Source organism: Orbicella franksi, chromosome 5, assembly GCF_964199315.1.
Source record: "Orbicella franksi chromosome 5, jaOrbFran1.1, whole genome shotgun sequence".
In the NCBI taxonomy this organism is placed as follows: domain Eukaryota; kingdom Metazoa; phylum Cnidaria; class Anthozoa; order Scleractinia; family Merulinidae; genus Orbicella; species Orbicella franksi.
In genome coordinates this window covers 21,522,401-21,540,850 of record NC_138149.1, presented here as the reverse complement: position 1 = coordinate 21,540,850, position 18,450 = coordinate 21,522,401, and the positions used below count along the sequence as shown (strand labels likewise).

General features: G+C 42.1%; 1 protein-coding gene and 1 pseudogene across 1 annotated transcript in view; both read right to left on the bottom strand.

Moving 5' to 3' along the window:
• LOC145486742 (uncharacterized) overlaps positions 1-18,450 on the bottom strand; it is a 307,059-nt gene that overhangs the window by 259,129 nt on the left and 29,480 nt on the right. The gene's annotated exons all lie outside the window — the stretch shown is intronic.
• Positions 17,822-18,450, bottom strand: part of LOC145486710 (uncharacterized) — a 1,418-nt pseudogene continuing 789 nt past the window's right edge.

Genomic DNA, 18,450 nt, shown 5'->3' with positions numbered 1-18,450 from the left:
TGCCTGCCTGGTGGTTGAGAGGCATCATAAAGCCTCGATAAACCCGTAAGTCATCAGCACGTTTTAAAGAATCAAAATGTGTTCTGAAACTTCGAAGGTAGCTGACATACCGTAATCGTCTTATCGGCATTCGAAGTCAGATCGAGCCAGGCAGCAAAGTCCAAGAGCAGTTCTTGCCCAAGAAAAATACCCTCTCGTGAGTTGTGGCCCATTTGCCAAGCATTGCTAGTGTCAAAGTTTGGAAAGCGAGAACTGGTTTTTGACTTATAAAATTTCTCTTGTCTCAACCGCCATGTTTTCCCGCGCACGAGGTGTAAAGACCCTTCCCGGCATGCATTGCGATCACGTTCTGCTCACGTTTCTCGAACTGGTAACTAGATTGTTTCGGCTTTTTTCATTTAAAGGTAATAATGGCCAACAAGTAGCGATCGATGGTAACATAGATCTGTGATCCAGGTTGCGTTGATTTTATTTCATATCGGCATGATTCGTAGTGTTTTGAACTTCTGGGATCAGCGGACATGCAGATGTATGGAGACCCGTACGTTGCGCAGACGGGTTAATTTGTTAATCTGTTAGGCAGTGCGTGACATAAAGCTACGATCGCGTTTGTCGAAAAATATGTATTTATCTCGTGATTTTTAGCCATTTAAGACGTTGCTGTATTTAGAAAAGTGCTTATTTGATGTTTATTTGTTCAGTGCAGATAATCATTGTCCCAGATAACCAAAGTAAGTTCCAGATGTTAACACTATTTTCTGGCCGCCATATTTTACCTATTTAAACCTGAAATCAACATTTTTGAGCTTATACGTTGCGTGAAATTAACATTTTGCTGTTTTCCAAGTGAAATCAACATCCTTTCCGTCACGTGTTACGTGAAATCAACATTTTTACCTGTTTAGACCTGAAATTAACAATTTTTAGCTTATAAGTTGCGTGAAATTAACATTTTGCTGTTTTCTAAGTGAAATCAACATCCTTGCCGTCACGCGTTAACGTGAAATCAGCATTTTTACCTATTTAGACCTGAAATCAACATTTTTGAGCTTATACGCAGCGTGAAATCAACATTTTGCTGTTTCCTAAGTGAAATCAACATCCTTGCCGTCACGCGTTAACGTAAAATCAGCATTTTTACCTGTTTAGACCTGAAATTAACAATTTTTAGCTTATAAGTTGCGTGAAATTAACATTTTGCTGTTTTCTAAGTGAAATCAACATCCTTGCCGTCACGCGTTAACGTGAAATCAGCATTTTTACCTATTTAGACCTGAGATCGACAATTTTTAGCTTATAAGTTGCGTGAAATTAACATTTTGCTGTTTTCCAAGTGAAATCAACATCCTTGCCGTCACGCGTTAACGTGAAATCAGCATTTTTACCTATTTAGACCTGAAATCGACATTTTTTAGTTTTTACGTTGCGTAAGATTGACATTTTGCTGCTTTCTAAGAGAAATCAACATCCTTGCCGTCACGCGTTAACATGAGTCAACATTTTAAGCACTTTTGACCTGAAATCAACAAATTTGAGCTTATATAAGCTGCATGAAATTGACATTTTGCTGGTTTCTAAGTAAAATCAAAGTCCTTGCGGTCGCGGCAGGCCGATCCTTTGTTATAATAAACCGAGGCGAGACTTCGACTTATAACAAAGGCTTGGCTTGGCTATTATAACAAACGATCGGCTCTGTTTATCATAACAAAGGCCCGGCTTCGTTTATTTGAAGGACTCGGCGGGAAAAGGGCGTCAGGTATTTTAATCAAAGGTGAACTTTGTCGAAAACGCTCCAAATTTTGCATGCAGTTTCGTTCAGGTATGTTAAGCAATGTCCCGTAGTTTTTGCACTAAAGTTCGCTTCGTTCTCAAGATATTGCGTATGCAATAAACCACTCGGTTTTTCCAACCTGTGTGCCTTTTTTGCATACGTTATTTCTCGAGAACGAAAAGCAACCCAGCGAAAAAAACTTCAGAGCAATGTTTCTCAGGTGAAACGAAGCCCACATGCCAAAATTCAGCTAGTTTTAAGCACTTTCAAAAATGGCCGAAAAATCTAGGGGACGTTCTTGCACGCGGCCTTTCAATTATATTGAATGTAATTTTGTTCTTAAAACAGATTTTGCAATGGCTGCAAAACTTGCAGAAGTAAAGCCTGTAAATAAATAAGAACTCAGACTAGCTCTAAGATGTAAAGTAAATTCAGTTAAATTTCATTCATCCAAGCCTGGATATTTTGTAGGTAAAATATAAATAATTTTATATGTGGCTAAATAGTACATACTTAGTACTGATATGCATAAAGATGAACCTGTTGTAACCACACAGCATTAAAACCAAAAATAGTGACCCCTTAGCCAAGGTGTTTCCCCTATGGGAGGCTTAATATCTTAACAGCTTTGTAAGCTAAGTGGCGGGGACTATTAAACTTTTCAACTGGTAAGTGTTCAGTTACAGGATTGTCTCTTAGTGGAGGTTAGACTATACATGTAGTGCAAGTTGTATCCAAATCAGTTTTTTTATAACCAGACCACAAATCGTCATGTACACTGTAGGTATAAATTATGTGTAAGTGTTACGTACCCCTAAGTTTTTATAGCAGCAAAATAGGAGTGCGGTGAAAGCATTCTTTACAGTGATACAGCGTTGCATCATTCAATCAATCTTAATCTGAAAAAATTAAATAGTAAAATTATATTGTTCACAAAGGTAATAAAAATATAAATTTATTATTGCACTGTTTGGCTACAAAGATTTGCTTTCTCCCCAACTGGGCAGCCTTTGTGTATATATGGAGAAACGGCATACCCTCTTCACATACACCTGCAAGCTCGATTTCAGAATGGAATCCTGACCCCCCCTCCCCCTAATGCTGCAGTTTAACAGTTCCATGAGCCCAGTGAGAAGCTCAGTGGAGTGGTTGTTTGGGGACATAATTAACTATTTTTGGTTTCTCAATTTTAAGAAAAACTTAAAGTAGAGCTCAGCCAAATAGGTAAAATGTACATTGTTTGTGCCCTTTTAAGGAATGCCCTTACATACCTTAATGGTAATACCACTTCCCAGTATTTTCATTTGGACCCACCCATGTTGCAAGAATACTTTGTTTAATTTCATCATTTATATAATATGACATAAAATGTTATTTATTCAACACAACTTCTGAATATAAACTTATGGCACAAGATTGAATAAAGAACAAAATGGTTGTTCAAGTTCGATAAACCTCACCATTAAAAGGAGCTTTTCTTGACAATACAATTAAATAATATAAAAAAAGCCCTAACACATAAGATTATGGCATAATGTGGTAAACAATGGAAAATACTCCTGAGTGCAGGGATCTAACTACTTTTGTTCACAAGTTTGTCAACAGCAGCCATGAGGATCTGAGATCGTCATTGCTGCTGGTGGTGCATTACCTCCATAATAGATTTCTGTTGATGAAGATAAGAAGCCAGCTTCTCCTTCAATTCTAGCCGCTTTCTCGTGTTGCTAACTCTTCTTCTCTCAATGCCCTCTCGCCTTCAGCTTTCTCACGCAGAAATGAGATTGTTTCAGTGCCACTCCTCTTTTTCTTCATATGGTTTTCCTGTTCTTCTTCCTCAACTGCTCTCTTCTGGGTTTCTCCTAACTTCTCCATTTCCATTTTTCTCATACTTTCAGCTTCCTGTTTATCAGTGTCCTCTTTCTCTTTTCTCACTGCTTCATTGATCTCCTGGGAGGTGGAAGCAACTTCCTCCATTTCAATATCTCCCAGTACTTTGTCCAATTCTGCAGGTTCAGGTGACACTCCAGTTGACTATTCTTCAGCATTCCTCTTCTTCCTGTACCTCTTAATTAATATGTTGAGGTGATCCCAATCCCTTTTTGTCACATAAAACCTGCACACCACTTGCGCTATTCAGGTTGGTGCTAATTTCCTCCCACAGTTTTCCTCATTCATTGGAAATTTTTTTGCAGAAAATGGATTCACTGAGAGAACTTCTCTGCACAGCAGAATGTCATGCTTTCTTGTCCACACCTGGACCCCTGGAAAATCTGGCATTATATTAAAGGAAAAGCTAATATTGCCTCATTTGACACTGGTGCTCTCATGGCTAAGCCTGACCTTAAGCACGCCTTTCATCTCTGTCCTGTGTCCCCCAGTGACTAAGACCTCCTTGGCATGCACTGGCAAGGCAAATTCTATGTGGATCTCCGCCTACCTTTTGGGCTCCATTCCTCACCGTTCCTATTTAACCATTTAGCTGATGCCTTTGATTGGATACTTAAGCACAATTATGCTATCCTTGCCCTCATGCACTACCTCAATGATTACTTTACCGTAGGTCCTCCATCATCACCGCTATGCGCATCTCAAGTCCACGTCATGGTTAAAACCGCTTACCGCCTGGGCATCCCCTTGGCCCCTGACAAGCTGGAGGGTCCAACCTCTCTTCTGGTGTTCCTTGGCATACTGATTGATTCCAATCTCATGGAATGCTCCTTACCTCCTGATAAACTCTCAGAGCTCATGACTGAAGTTCATACCTGGTCTTCTCAGAAAAAGTGCATTAAAAGACAACCTCTCTCCCTTATTGGTAAACTTAACTTTGCCTGTCGAATCATCCCAGCTGGTCGCATATTCCTACGGTGCTTGATTGACCTGAGTACCACTGCTTGCCTACCCCACCATCATATATCCCTCAACACTGAAGCTCGCAGGGATGTCGTTTGGTGGCTGAAGTTTCTTCCTCTCTGGAATGGCCACGCTATTATCCCTGACCTCTTTTGGTAAAGATCTCCTGATCTCAAGCTCTTCACCAATGCATCTGGAGGTCTTGGTTTTGGCGTCTACTTTCAAGGTCAATGGCTGAATGGTTCCTGGCCCTTCAACCTGTCTGATCACTCCAACCAGTGGAAAGAGCTCTACCCCATAGCTCTTGCCTGCCTCCTGTGGGGTCCACTTTGGAGGGAAAAGAAACTGCTATTCCACTGTGATAACCAATCAGTTGTGGACATTTGGGCAAAGGTTTCTTCCCGTGACCCCCTCCTTATGCACCTTGTTCATTCAATCTTCTTTTGCGCTGCATCCCACCAATTCTCCATTCTTGTCTCTCACATTCGAGGTACAGACAATTCAATCGCTGATGCTTTGTCCTGTTTTCAGATGTCCCAGTTCCGTCAACATGCCCCACAGGCAGATTCAGAACCCACGACTCTGCCTCCCTCAGTGCCGACCCTCTGACAGGTCGCCTAGCCTTTCTGCAGTCCCAAGCCATTGCACCTTCTGCACATCGCACCTACTACACTGGAATTCGCAGGTATACCTTTTGTTGTTCAAGGCAATGGCATCCCTGATCCCTGAGTTACAACTACGTTATTTTGCCTTTTGGCTCTCTGATCAAGTCAGCTTCCCAACCATTAAGCTGTATCTGGCTGGTATCCGGTTTGCCCACATCGAAAACAGCCTCGCAGACCCGTTTGCAGATGTCCCCCTTCTTCGTTTACTTCTACGAGTTATCAAGCGGACAATTGGACTCTCCTCTTGCCACTGTCTACCTATCACGAGTCATGTGCCAGCGAAAAGGAGCTTTGGCAGATGACCCTGAGATTGCATCACAGGACAAACTCATGCTCTGGTCAGCCTTTACTCTGGCCTTCTTTGTCTTCTTAGGTTTGAGCAAGTTCACCTCACCATCTTCAGTTCACTTCAACCCGCTGGTACACCTGTCTCGCTCAGACATCAGTTTTACTTCCCCAGGCTCCTTATCATTGCAACTGAAATCATCTAAAACTGATCCCTTCCGGATGGGCTGTTCCATTACGCTCGCTTCTTCTAGCCATTCAGTCTGTGCAGTACAAGCAATGTGCCGTTACCTGGCTCACCAGCTTTCAGGCAATTCCACCCTCCTTTATTTCTTCTTAACAGGGCAATTTCTCACCAGGAACAAAGTAACCTCAATTCTGCACCTCCAGCTTCAATGCTTGGGTTTCGCCACAGAGTCCTATGCATCCCACAGTTTCTGCATCGGGGCTGCAACTACTGCTGCAGAGGCCAGCTTGCCCCCTTGGCTAATCCAAACCCTTGGCCGTTGGTCCAGCAATTGCTACATCCAATCCATCAGGACACCTGCTTGAATACTCCAAGCAGTCCCTGCCCAGCTAGCTGCCACCCACAGGAGCCAAGCACATTACAATGTAGGCCTTGCTTAAGTTCCACTAATATTTGTCACTATGTACCTGGCAGTATTTGGGGCATAATTTGGGTGCACACCTTCCACTTAGCTATCACTTGCGTTAGGCTGGGTGGGTCCCTTACCCCACCTTATTCTTAGCTATTATTATTATTATTCTTAGCTATTATTACTGTCTATCGATATGTCTCAGCCACAGAGATACTATTCTGTTATTGCGTAAGTGCATTACGAACATGCCAAGGAACTTGATACCATAAACAATGGACACTACTAGCTATGTTGTCTCGGTATCCTTATCAACAATTAAGGCTCATGTCAATGGTATTAATCCTATCCATTACTAATGTATGCTCATCTTATGTTATCAGTTTTAGTATCCGTTGCATATCCGGTCTCAACAAACAGTACACACAAACATGTTATGCTACACCAGTCTTTGTACCAGCAGCACACTAGGCACATCAGCTATTTTTTCCTTGGCTAGTGTACAGTGTTTCCTTCCCCTCCTCTACCCTCCCTGTAAATAAACCTGGACTACTGCCCCAGGTGCACACCTTCCACTTAGCTACCACCTGCATCAGGCTGGGTGGGTCCCTTACCCCACCTTATTCTTAGCTACCTAAGCAGCCAGGTTGGGTGGCTTTGTTCTCTGGGCGAGTGCGCTATCACCCCAACTCATTCACTGGGTGTGTCTGCCAACCGCCCAAGTTTCTGCTTTGGCGTTTGTGTCTGCTAAACACCCCATGTTGTGTTTATGCTTTGGGGTTTGAGCCTACTAACTGTCCCACTTTGTTTGCAGGGTGTGTCCACTAACCACCCAATTACCTGTCCAGGGTGTGTCGCTACCACCCACTCTCGTTGCTACCCCAGGGAGCACCCAGTGTCCATGGTCCCTTTACTGCCAGATTAGTCTTGTTTTTTTGTTCATACAATATTATTAGAGAGCGAGTTGTTGCTAATAAGCTACTGACAGTTAATGCAGCTGAATTGAACAGCATTAGTTGCTGAGTTTTTTGTTTAATTTGCTCCAGTATAACCCAAGCAAAATAAAATTAAACAACCACTTCATGACAAATCAAACACCATTTAATTGTAAGAAGTTTCAAAGGTAGGTATAATTTTGTTCACATTGTCCCAAAGGAAGCAATATATTTAAAATCCTGAACTTAACTGGACTTTGATAAAGTATAAAAAATTAATGTAATGGAGGCTTTCAAGTATTCTTTGCATTGTAGTGGAATGAAACTTGCATGGATAATAAATACGACAGTCTTAATTACATGAGACTCAAATTGCGGCATTAACGAATGTACAGGAACTCGTCAAAATCTCCTTCACTATGATAGGGCGCCACCTGCTCAATTTCATCTGTGACCAGAAGCAGAACCATACGTTCAAACTTTGACCACGCCCCTTCAACCAACAATAAACGCAAATGGGAGACCGAGAGAAACCATGCAGGGGAATGGTACCAGACGATCCATTACTATGGAAACGTTTGGAAATCAAGAAGGACAACCAGAAGTGGCATTAAGAACAATACCAATCGTCTTAAAGAACGGAAACAGGAGAATTATTGTGAATTGTCTGTTAGATGAAGGAAGCGACACGACATATGTGGATGAAGATGTTGTTAAGGAAATTGGACTTAACCTAAAATTTGACCAAAATGTCTATATTTTTGTTTTTCCAAAATCTTACACTTCTGGCATAGAAGAATGCTATGCTGAGTGTTTTCGAGTTAACATTGCGCTGTTTCATTGCTAGCGAAGCATTTTATTTAGTACAGTGAAAAAACAGTTTTGGTTACCATGACAATGCAAACTAGCATTTTTTGGTTTTACATCGATTTCTTTCCCTGCAGTCCATCCAATTCCCATAAATCCTCCTCCACTGTTGTGAGGAAACTATATGACCTATTACATGACGTTTGAGACTTTCGAAGACCTCATGGGATCGAAATTCGTCGAACCGAACATGTTATCACAACAGTGGAGATTGAGAGAACAAGAGGTAGCTTTCTTATAGCGAGTTTTGGGTCCAAAATGCCCGGAAGAAAGAAGAAAAATGTTTACAGAAAGAAACAGAAAGGAAACCCTTTCACTGGTGTTCAGAGGCATGCGAAAAAAGCGAAGAAAACGCCACCAGTTGATAGTGGAGTTCCCAAACTAGTGGCTGGTGTATCATGTCAACAACATTCATCGGATTCTGAAAATGATCAATCGCTGAGTGCTTCCCGACTGAAAATGACGCCAAAAGATTATTCTGATAGTTTTCCAGAATGTTTTGACGATGAAACGGCTTGCCTGGGAGAGGGATATAGACTCGTCGACTTGACGAAGTTGTCTTCAACACTGTCAGAAGCTCATGTTTGCAAGGAAGGTGAGAAATTATAACATACATGTAAAGAGTACTACCTCTGGCAAGTGATTCCACGCTTATTACTGTTAAAGGGGAACTCAAGGCTAATTTTAACTATTTTTTGTATTGATGTTAACATAGGATGGATCAATTTGACAGCGATAATTTATATCGACGATGAATGATTTTATGAAAAAATCGATCCAAAGCTTCGGATTGCATCCGCCATGTTCCCTTTTCATCGCGGGAGCTTAAACGGCCAGCGGATTAAGATGTGACGTCAGATCGTGATGCCACATCGCTTCGCTTTTGTTTTGCATGAAGAGTTTAGCGAGCCGAACTGAGTATATTGAACTAGTTTAGTTTCAGCTGCTTCAAAATGTCTGACGATGAAACCTCTTCGCATTCATCTCAATCAAGTCTTTCTATTGACGATGAAAATATCCCCCAAAATGTGATCCGGCCGTACCAGTTCGAACCAGAGTTTTCTTCCAGTGAAGAAGGTGTGGAAGAAGGAGAATTAGAAGAGGAGCATCAAGACGAGGACGAAAATGCTCGTACCAGAAATTCAGACTGGTAAGAGTTTCTGGATATATTTTCTAACTTAAACAATACAATTTAACCGATCTGTCGTGGCCACCATGAATTAAATGGCATTTGATGTTTAGGAGAGGCTGTGAAGATCAAACGCTCATGAGCTCGAGAATTGTAAACAAACACAATAAAAAAAGAATAAAAATAAAATCGTTGTTGCATGTTTTTGTTCGTTTTATTCATAGCTATTGTGATATCACAAGCATTTAGAGAGGCAATATCCACTGCTATGCTATATTTTAGACCTTACTAAACCAGTTTAAAATCACCCTCCTGGAGTAAAGTCGATTGTACCAAAACTCTGTAATATTGAATCCCTATTCCTATCAACAACACAATATACTCCATTTTTTGTAGAACTGTAACAAGATTATGAAACAATTTTTAAGCTAACCTACTTTTTTTTAGAAAAGGAACGATTGCCATTGTTACCTCTGAAACGAAACAAATAACTTTTAATGTAGTTATTATTAGTAACCTATATGTTTGGTTTGTTCTAGTGTTTGAGCTTGCAAGTGGATCTGCTTCTTGTTTAGAAATCAGAGAAAAATGCATGTAAGACCTCGTAAGACTGACACAAATATTATAATTTCAGATTAGATTCTGCTATTCTTCAAAAGGATATTACTGACAGAACCTTTTGCATACCTAACTAGGCCGGATTCTCAGACATTAAATGATAAAGAACCTTCTAAGCTATCCTGAAAAGTTTGGGATAGGTTCTTATGTTTTTACTGTGCAATAAATCCAAGTCAAACAAAGCTTATTTACTTTAGGTGTACATGTGGAAATTGCCAAATACTGAACAGAAATGAGGAATGTACGTGCTGTTCAGAGTTTCCTCAAATGTGCAACAAAAACAGGGAGGCAGTAGAGATGGGGGAGGTTGCTGAAGCCCCAGTTTGTATAACTCAACATCCAGGTTTCCAAGCTGTTTATCTCAACAGATGGGTACTGCAGACAGCCTGGTACCAATATAAGCAGCAGTATTCTCAGTCCCATGAAGGTCCCCAACATAAACTTAACAGGCACATAGCCTATCGTCAACTTGTCAGATGGTGCTGGGGTACTCTTGGCAAAGAAATAAGAGTCCCTTTGCCATCATGTGCAGTGTGTTCCATTAGAGCACACTTTCCTCCACCAGGACTTGAAGATGACTTCCAGTTCGAGGGTTTTCATTTTCCAGATGAATAAGAAAAAGCAGGTTCATATGGTGACAAAAAAATTATGCATCCTTTGTGCTTTGACTGTATGTTGTAAATTTGATTTTTTTTTGGTCAAAACCAATAATATTAACCATTAGGACATCTACAGTCATCCAAAGTCATTGTTGTTTTGCAAACAAATTATATATTTTTTTAGGGAAAGATTAAAATACATGTTCTACTGTTTGTAAGAACAGGAAATGATTTTCTGTCTTTTATCTCATGACACAAATGATGATGATTTTTTTTTTGACTTTTTTTTTTTGGGGGGGGGGGGGTGGTTTTATTTAACAAATAAAGAAAGCTAAGCCGTGTATTACACTGTGATCAAAGACGATGGGCATTTCAGAACACAAGGGAAATGTAGAAAACACGAGCCGCAGGCGAATAGTGTTTTCTACATTTCTCGAGTGTTCAAATGTCCGGAGTGTTTTATAACAGTGTAATACATGGCTTAGCCTTCTTTATTTGCCTTGTAATATTGAGGTAATGTGACAAAAAACAATAAAGCACACTTTTTCTGTTTTATACTCAGATAAAACTGGGTTTTTGACCAATCAGAGCGTGCTCAGGTTCGTATCTATATTATAATGGATGATAAAATGTCATGTCAAGAAACTCCAAATCCCTTCAGTGCACTGGGATCACTGATTTCCCTGGGAAACAATAGCTGCAATTATTGACTCTCATTCATTTGAGTTGTACTTGATCACAGTTGCATGCAAATTAGTCCACATTCGTGCAGCCAAATTGTAGATGTCACTAACGTTAAGCTGAAAAGACGCTTGGGTAAAATTCCCAAGGTTCTTAGCGCGCGTTCGGCAAAAAACACGTGTTCTTGCTAACGCCAGATGTAAGGCAATCGAAGTTATCTTGCTCGTTTGTGACAAAATAGATCATTTTTTCCTTGGATCCTTTAAGATTTAAGACCAGTTCATTGCCCTTCGTCGCTGGACAAAGGTATTTGTAACTCGTTTTCGCTCTGATTTATTGTATTGTTGTAAGATTTTCTTGTATTTTGGCATGCACATGTACTCGCGAACGGTTCAGTTTCTCATGGAATTTTGTCATGTATTTGCTTTCTAGTTTTACGGTTCTATCCTACTGAGGAGATTAAAGAATCTGTAATTCTACCAGCTATGTAATTGTTGATTGTCCTTTGGATCATTTTGGATGAATTTGGAGTCTAATTATTGAGCGAAAGGTTGCCGGTAACAGTAAAACTTTGGTTGCGACCCCGTGGACTGGACACGCGGATATTGGATCATGGATCTTCTCAAGATGAGTGGTTTTCCGTCGGCGCAAATAAACAAACCGAATGAAGATGAAACAAAGGATACAAGGGATATGCAGGATATCCAACCACCGACTGGTGAACTGGAAGGTAGGAAACGTACTCTTACACAAAAGGGTTGAGTATCAGTTGCCATTTAAGAAGAAGAGTTATGAAGATACCTTAGTCAAATTAAGGAACTGTGTTGACAAAGTCGACATGTTATGGATAGATGCAAGTGATGTTGATGAACTTTGCCAGCTTAGGACTGAATTAGAAGAAAGTCGACAGGCATTCGAAATAGCACGATCTGGGTACGCACCCTTTTTATCAGAAGAAGAACTACAGCAACTCTGTGGTGAATCGTCTGATCTTCTAAAGCGGGCAGTGCAACTAAGAACAAATGCTGGTGAACGGATTTTCATATTAGAAAGGGATGAAATAAATTCTCGCGCAAGTAGATCGTCGACTAGATCATCATTGTCAAGAAAAACGAGGAGCTCAAATCCCTCTGAGATAAGAGCAAAGGCCGTAGCTGAAGCAGCAAAGAGGAAAGTAGAATGGCAGTATGCTAAGCTGGAAATGCAGAAGAAGGTGGAATTAAAAATGAAGGAGTGTGAAATAGAAGAAATGCAGAAGAAGAAAGATTATGAAAGAGCTGAAGCTGAAGCTGCTGCCCTGGCCAAGATTGAAGAAGAAAAAAATGATGAGAAACCCATGTCCGATTGCTTGGATGACATCCCTTGCGAAATTGATAAGGAAGATCATTACGTCGATATGTAACGGCACTTCCCACTACTACAGCTCACACAAATGCTACATCAATTAATTCGATGGATCACCAGCAGAACACTTCCGTTGCTAATGTAAGCACCATTCCTCTTACAGCCTCAACTCCTGTTGCACACGGAATTCCCGGAGTAATACCATCTGTACTCAGGCCATCAGCCACACCCTTTTCTCCACTGCATGCCCAATCAACGATGCCGACATTCTCCACCCCACTTAATTCAGCAGTTAATTCACGCAGCATTACGGAAGCAATCACGGAAAGTTTTCAAGCCGCTCGAATGCTGCCACCAAATCTTTCAGTTTTCACCGGTAACCCATTGGATTGGCCAACTTGGAAAAGTGCATTTGAAACTGTAATAGAGAAGAGAGCTATCAATCCCAGTGAAAAGATTCTCTATTTGCTTCATTACCTGTCTGGAGCTCCAAGGAAAGTTGTGGAAGGTTATCAGTTCTTGTCATCACCTGATGCATATCAAACACCAAAGAACATATTAGAGAAATGATTTGGCCATCCATCTGTCGTTGCTGATGCCTTTCGAAGGAGGTTAGAAAATTGGCAGAGGATCAACCCAAGGGATGGAACTGCCTTGAGGGAATTTGCTGACTTCTTACGAACTTGCCAACTGGCAATGCATTCAATCGAGGATCTTGAAACATTGAATAAAGAAAGTGACAACAAGAAACTAGTTAAGATCCTTCCTGGTTGGGCCCGTCCCAAATGGGGAAGTAAGGTTCGTGACTATCAACAAAAACATGGAGACAACAAGTTTCCTCCTTTCTCAGCATTTGTCACCTTTGTCACCGAGATAGCTGATATACAGTGTCTACCCGTACTTTTCAGTGCAGAAGTCATTAAACAAGAAAAAGAGGACAAAAACAAGAACCGTAAGAGAGATCCTGGTCATGGAAGATATTCCCAATTCAATTCACTGTTAACGGATGTTAGAGAACCTTCAGTTACTCCAAAGAAAAATAACAGCAAACCATGTGCATGGTGCAAGAGGCCCCACAACTTGAACGCTTGCCAAGAACTTTTGATTCCTCTACAGGAAAGATTGTCATCTCTTATCAAGAAGGGATTCTGCCTGAGGTGCCTAGAGCATGGCCATATGGCTAAGGAAAATAAGTGTACAGCAAAATTGAAGTGTGCATCATGCAAACGACAGCATCCCACATGCCTACATAGAGAACAGCAACCAGACAAGCCAGTCCAAACAGAACAAACTTTGAAACCAGTATCCGAGCCATTACTTGTACCAACATCTGAACCAGCATCTGCCAAGTGTACGAGAGTGTGTGGAGTTGAAGGTCAGGAATCTGGACAAGACCAAAGTTTGATTATTCCAGTATGGGTATCTAGCTGTGAAAACCCCGAAAACAAACAAATGACGTATGCTCTCATTGACTGCCAGTCCAATGCCACCTTCATTACTGAGAAGTTGAGACAGGAGCTTGGACTTGAAGGTGTTAAGAGTCACCTGCTATTATCCACTCTGCATGAAGAAAATGAAGTGATCGAAAGTCACAAGGTCAAAGGCGTTACCGTGATGGATACGAAGCACCAAAATAGCATTCCTTTACCACAGGCGTTCACGAGACAGATGATCCCTTTCAAGAGCTCACAGATTCCCAAGCCTGATGTGGCTATGTGTTGGGAACACTTGAAACCTATCGCAAGTGAACTGATGCCATACAGGAATGATTTAGAAGTTGGTTTGCTGATCGGAACAAATTGTCCAAGAGCCATAAAACCGCAAGAGATAATACCTGGTTCTGACAATGATCCATATGGAGTAAGAACTGCTCTTGGTTGGGGCATCATTGGCAGGGTATGCCTTTCCCCTCCATCTGTTTCACATGAAAATTATGACGTTTGGACTAACAAGATCATTACAAGAGAACTGACCAGCACTGATGAATGCGCCAGGCCCCGTTATGGTGCAACATTTGCCCTGAAATCTTGTGTTAAGGAAGTCTTCAATCCTGCCCAAGTAAACGAGATGTTTGAGTTAGATTTTCAAGAGAGATGTGGAGTCAAGAATGAGCGATCGTTGTCTATTGAAGATCAGAAGTTCCTTAACATCCTTGGTCAAGGAATCCACAAGCGAGAAGATAGACACTATGAGATGCCACTACCCCGATGCTCAGAAGAAGTGGAGCTCCCAAACAACCGTTCCCTAGCCCTTAAACGCCTCTTCCTTCTGAAGGAACACTTTAAAAGAGACCCAGGCTATTACAAAGATTATGTGAAGTTCATGGAAGGAGTTTTAAGGGATTGTGCTGAAAGATGTGAAGGTGACGTTGCTAGCATGGGCAGAGTCAACTATGTACCACACCACGGTATATATCACCCCAAAAAACCGGGTAAGATTCGCGTCGTATTTGATTGCAGTGCACAGTATGCCAGAACTTCCCTGAACCAAAACCTGCTACAGGGACCGGATCTCACGAACAGTTTGGTTGGCGTTCTGTGCAGGTTCCGCCAAGAAGCCATAGCATTCTCCTGCGATGTTGAGTCTGTTTCATCAATTCTTCGTGAATGAGGAGGACAGAGATTTCCTGGGATTTTTCTGGTGGGAGAACAGTGATCTAAATGCAGCACCCATTGAGTACAGGATGAAAGTCCATTTATTTGGAGCCGCTTCTTCACCTGGATGTGCCAATTTTGGATTCAAGCAAGCAGCAAATGATGGGGAAAAAGAATTTGGAGCTGAAGCTGCCGACTTCGTACGGCGAAACTTCTATGTTGATGATGGCTTGAAGTTGCTCAGTACAATCTCTGCCACTACAAGCCTAATCCAGAACAGTCAAGCCGTGTGCGCCAAGGCTGGTATCCGCCTACACAAGTTTGTCAGCAACACCAAGGAAGTACTCGAGGCAATCCCTCCTGAAGATAGAGCCACTGGACTTCAAGATCTAGACCTGAAGTTTGACCAGCTACCCATTGAACGCACGTTGGGCATCATGTGGTGTATAGAGACTGATTGTTTCAGATTCCGCATCGTCCTTCAAGATCGACCATTAACCAGAAGAGGAGTACTCTCCACTGTATGTTCAGTGTATGATCCTCTTGCATTCGCAGCCCCTCTTATCCTGGTTGGAAAACAAATCCTTCAGGTCGTGGGAATATGGACTGGGACGATCCAATCCCCGACAATCTACGACCTAGATGGGAAAGGTGGAGAAACGAACTCCATATCTTAGAGGAACTAGAAATCTCAAGATGTTTCAAGCCTAAAGGCTTTGGAGAAGTAAAGAGTGTTGAGTTGCATCACTTTTCTGATGCGAGCCAAAACGGATATGGTCAGTGTAGCTACCTTCGCTTGGTGAACCAACAGGACCAGTCACATGTTTCATTTGTCATGGGCAAGGCTCGAGTAGCACCCTTGAAATCAATTACCATCCCTCGACTTGAGCTAACTGCCGCAGTAGTTTCCACCAAGGTCAGCCAGTGCCTCAAACAAGAGTAAGACTACAAAGATGTCATCGAACTGTTTTGGACCGATAGCCAGGTAGTGATAGGATACATAAACAACGAAGCAAGGCGTTTTCACACCTTTGTAGCCAACCGCGTACAAGAAATACACAACCGTACAAAACCTGACCAATGGCATTACGAGGGGACTGACTCTAACCCAGCTGATGCTGCTTCACGTGGCCTCGCAGCTCAGCAACTTGTACACGATTCACGTTGGCTGAAGGGCCCGAAATTCCTTTGGAATTCAAACATTCACTCAGTACAAGCATGTTACAAGCCTGGTCCCCTTGCCTCACAGGACCCAGAAGTGAAAAGGGTCTCCGTCCTTGTTACCCAGACCTTGAAGAGATTTCCTGACCACTTTGAAATAAGCAGATTGGATAGCTTCTCTGACTGGTTCAGAGCCAAGAATGCAGTAGCATTATGTTTACTACTAAAGAAGCATCTAAAGGAAAGAAAGATCAAGGAGGACCCACAAGTTCGTGAAGACAAATTGAGAGAAGTCCCCAACCTCCAACATCGGAAACCAAGGGTAGATGACTTAGCCCAGGCAGAGACGGAAATCATGCGCAGCCTGCAGCATGAACACTTTATGGAAGAAATCAGAATATTGCGTTCCCTGAACGCTGGAGAATTCCTAGGTAGAGAAGCTGTAAAACAGCACGACATAAGTTTGAAGAAGACAAGCTGTATGTATCACCTTGACCTCTTTCTAGATGCCGATGGAATCCTGCGAGTTGGCGGTCGCCTCAGAAGAGCTAACATGCCAGAAGATGTCAAACACCCAGTCATATTGCCAAGAAGATCTCACATCACCGAGTTGATAATACAATATTGCCACCATGCCATTAAACATCAGGGAAGTGGGATGACCCTTAACGAGCACCGCCAGCGTGGATACTGGGTAATTGGTGGTACATCGGCAGTAGGATGTTTCATCTCAAAGTGCACAATTTGCAGAAGATTTAGAGCACCCACTCAAGATCAGAAGATGGCAGACCTGCCTAAGGATAGAACAGAGCCCGTTCCTCCCTTCACTTACAGTGCGGTAGACTATTTTGGTCCTTTCTACATTAAGGACGGTCGTAAGGTCGTTAAGCGATATGGAGTGATATTTACCTGTATGTCTTCACAGGCAGTCCACATCAAAACCTCGAACATGCTACAGACCGATTCCTACATAAATGCACTTCGTCGTTTCCTAGCTGAGCGTGGTCCCGTTTGCCAGATCAGATCTGACCGCGGCACAAACTTTGTTGGAGCCAAGCGAGAACTAGCAGATGCCCTACGTGAGATGGATCGTGAGAAAGTAAGCAGTCACTTACCAAAGGAGAATTGCGACTGGATCGAGATGCAGATGAATGTTCCTTCAGCAAGCCATATGGGCGGAAGTTGGGAACGACAAATAAGGACTGTGCGAAATGTTCTCGCAGTGCTGCTTCAAGAGTCTGGAACTCAGTTGGATGATGAAAGCTTTCGCACACTTATGAAAGAAGTGCAGAACATAGTGAATTCGAGACCACTCACCGTAAACAACGTGATGTCTCCAGGTGCTCCAGAACCTTTAACACCGAATCACCTCCTCACAATGAAGGTTAAAGTGCTAATGCATCCTCCAGGTGTGTTTTTAAGAGACGACCTCTACTCGAGGAAGAGATGGAGAAGGGTACTACATCTTGCAAATGAATTTTGGAATAGATGGAGAAGAGAATTTCTACACACACTACAAGTACGCCAGAAGTGGACCAAACCGCGAAAAAACCTAGCGATTGGTGACATAGTTGTGGTGAAGGATGATCATCTCCCAAGAAACGAGTGGAAGTTAGCACGAGTTGAGCAGACCCTACCGAGTGAGGATGGTTTTGTTCGAAAGGTCGTCTTAGCCATCGGAACTCGACTTCTCGACAATCATGGAAGAATACACGAAATTCAGCGCCTGGAAAGACCAGTTCACAAGTTGGTGCTGATTTTACCTCAAGACCGGGAATTCCCCGTCGAGGAGCCTGCCAAATCAGAGGCTTAGTGCCAAGAAAGATATTAAAGACTATTAAGGACTTTGTCATGTGACCCTTTCTGACCGGATTTGACAAGAATATTTTCTTTAGTGAGAAATCTGTAGGTATTGAACAGTGGATTCCCACTGTTGGGGAGCCATGTAACTAACGTTAAGCCAAAAAGACGCTTGGGTAAATTCCCAAGGTTCTTAGCGCGCGCTCGGCAAAAAACACGTGTTCTTGCTAACGCCAGATGTAAGGCAATCGAAGTTATCTTGCTCGTTTGTGACAAAATAGATCATTTTTTCCTTGGATCCTTTAAGATTTAAGACCAGTTCATTGCCCTTCGTCGCTGGACAAAGGTATTTGTAACTCGTTTTCGCTCTGATTTATTGTATTGTCGTAAGATTTTCTTGTATTTTGGCTTGCACATGTACTCGCGAACGGTTCAGTTTCTCATGGAATTTTGTCATGTATTTGCTTTCTAGTTTTACGGTTCTATCCTACTGAGGAGATTAAAGAATCTGTAATTCTGCCAGCTATGTAATTGTTGATTGTCCTTTGGATCATT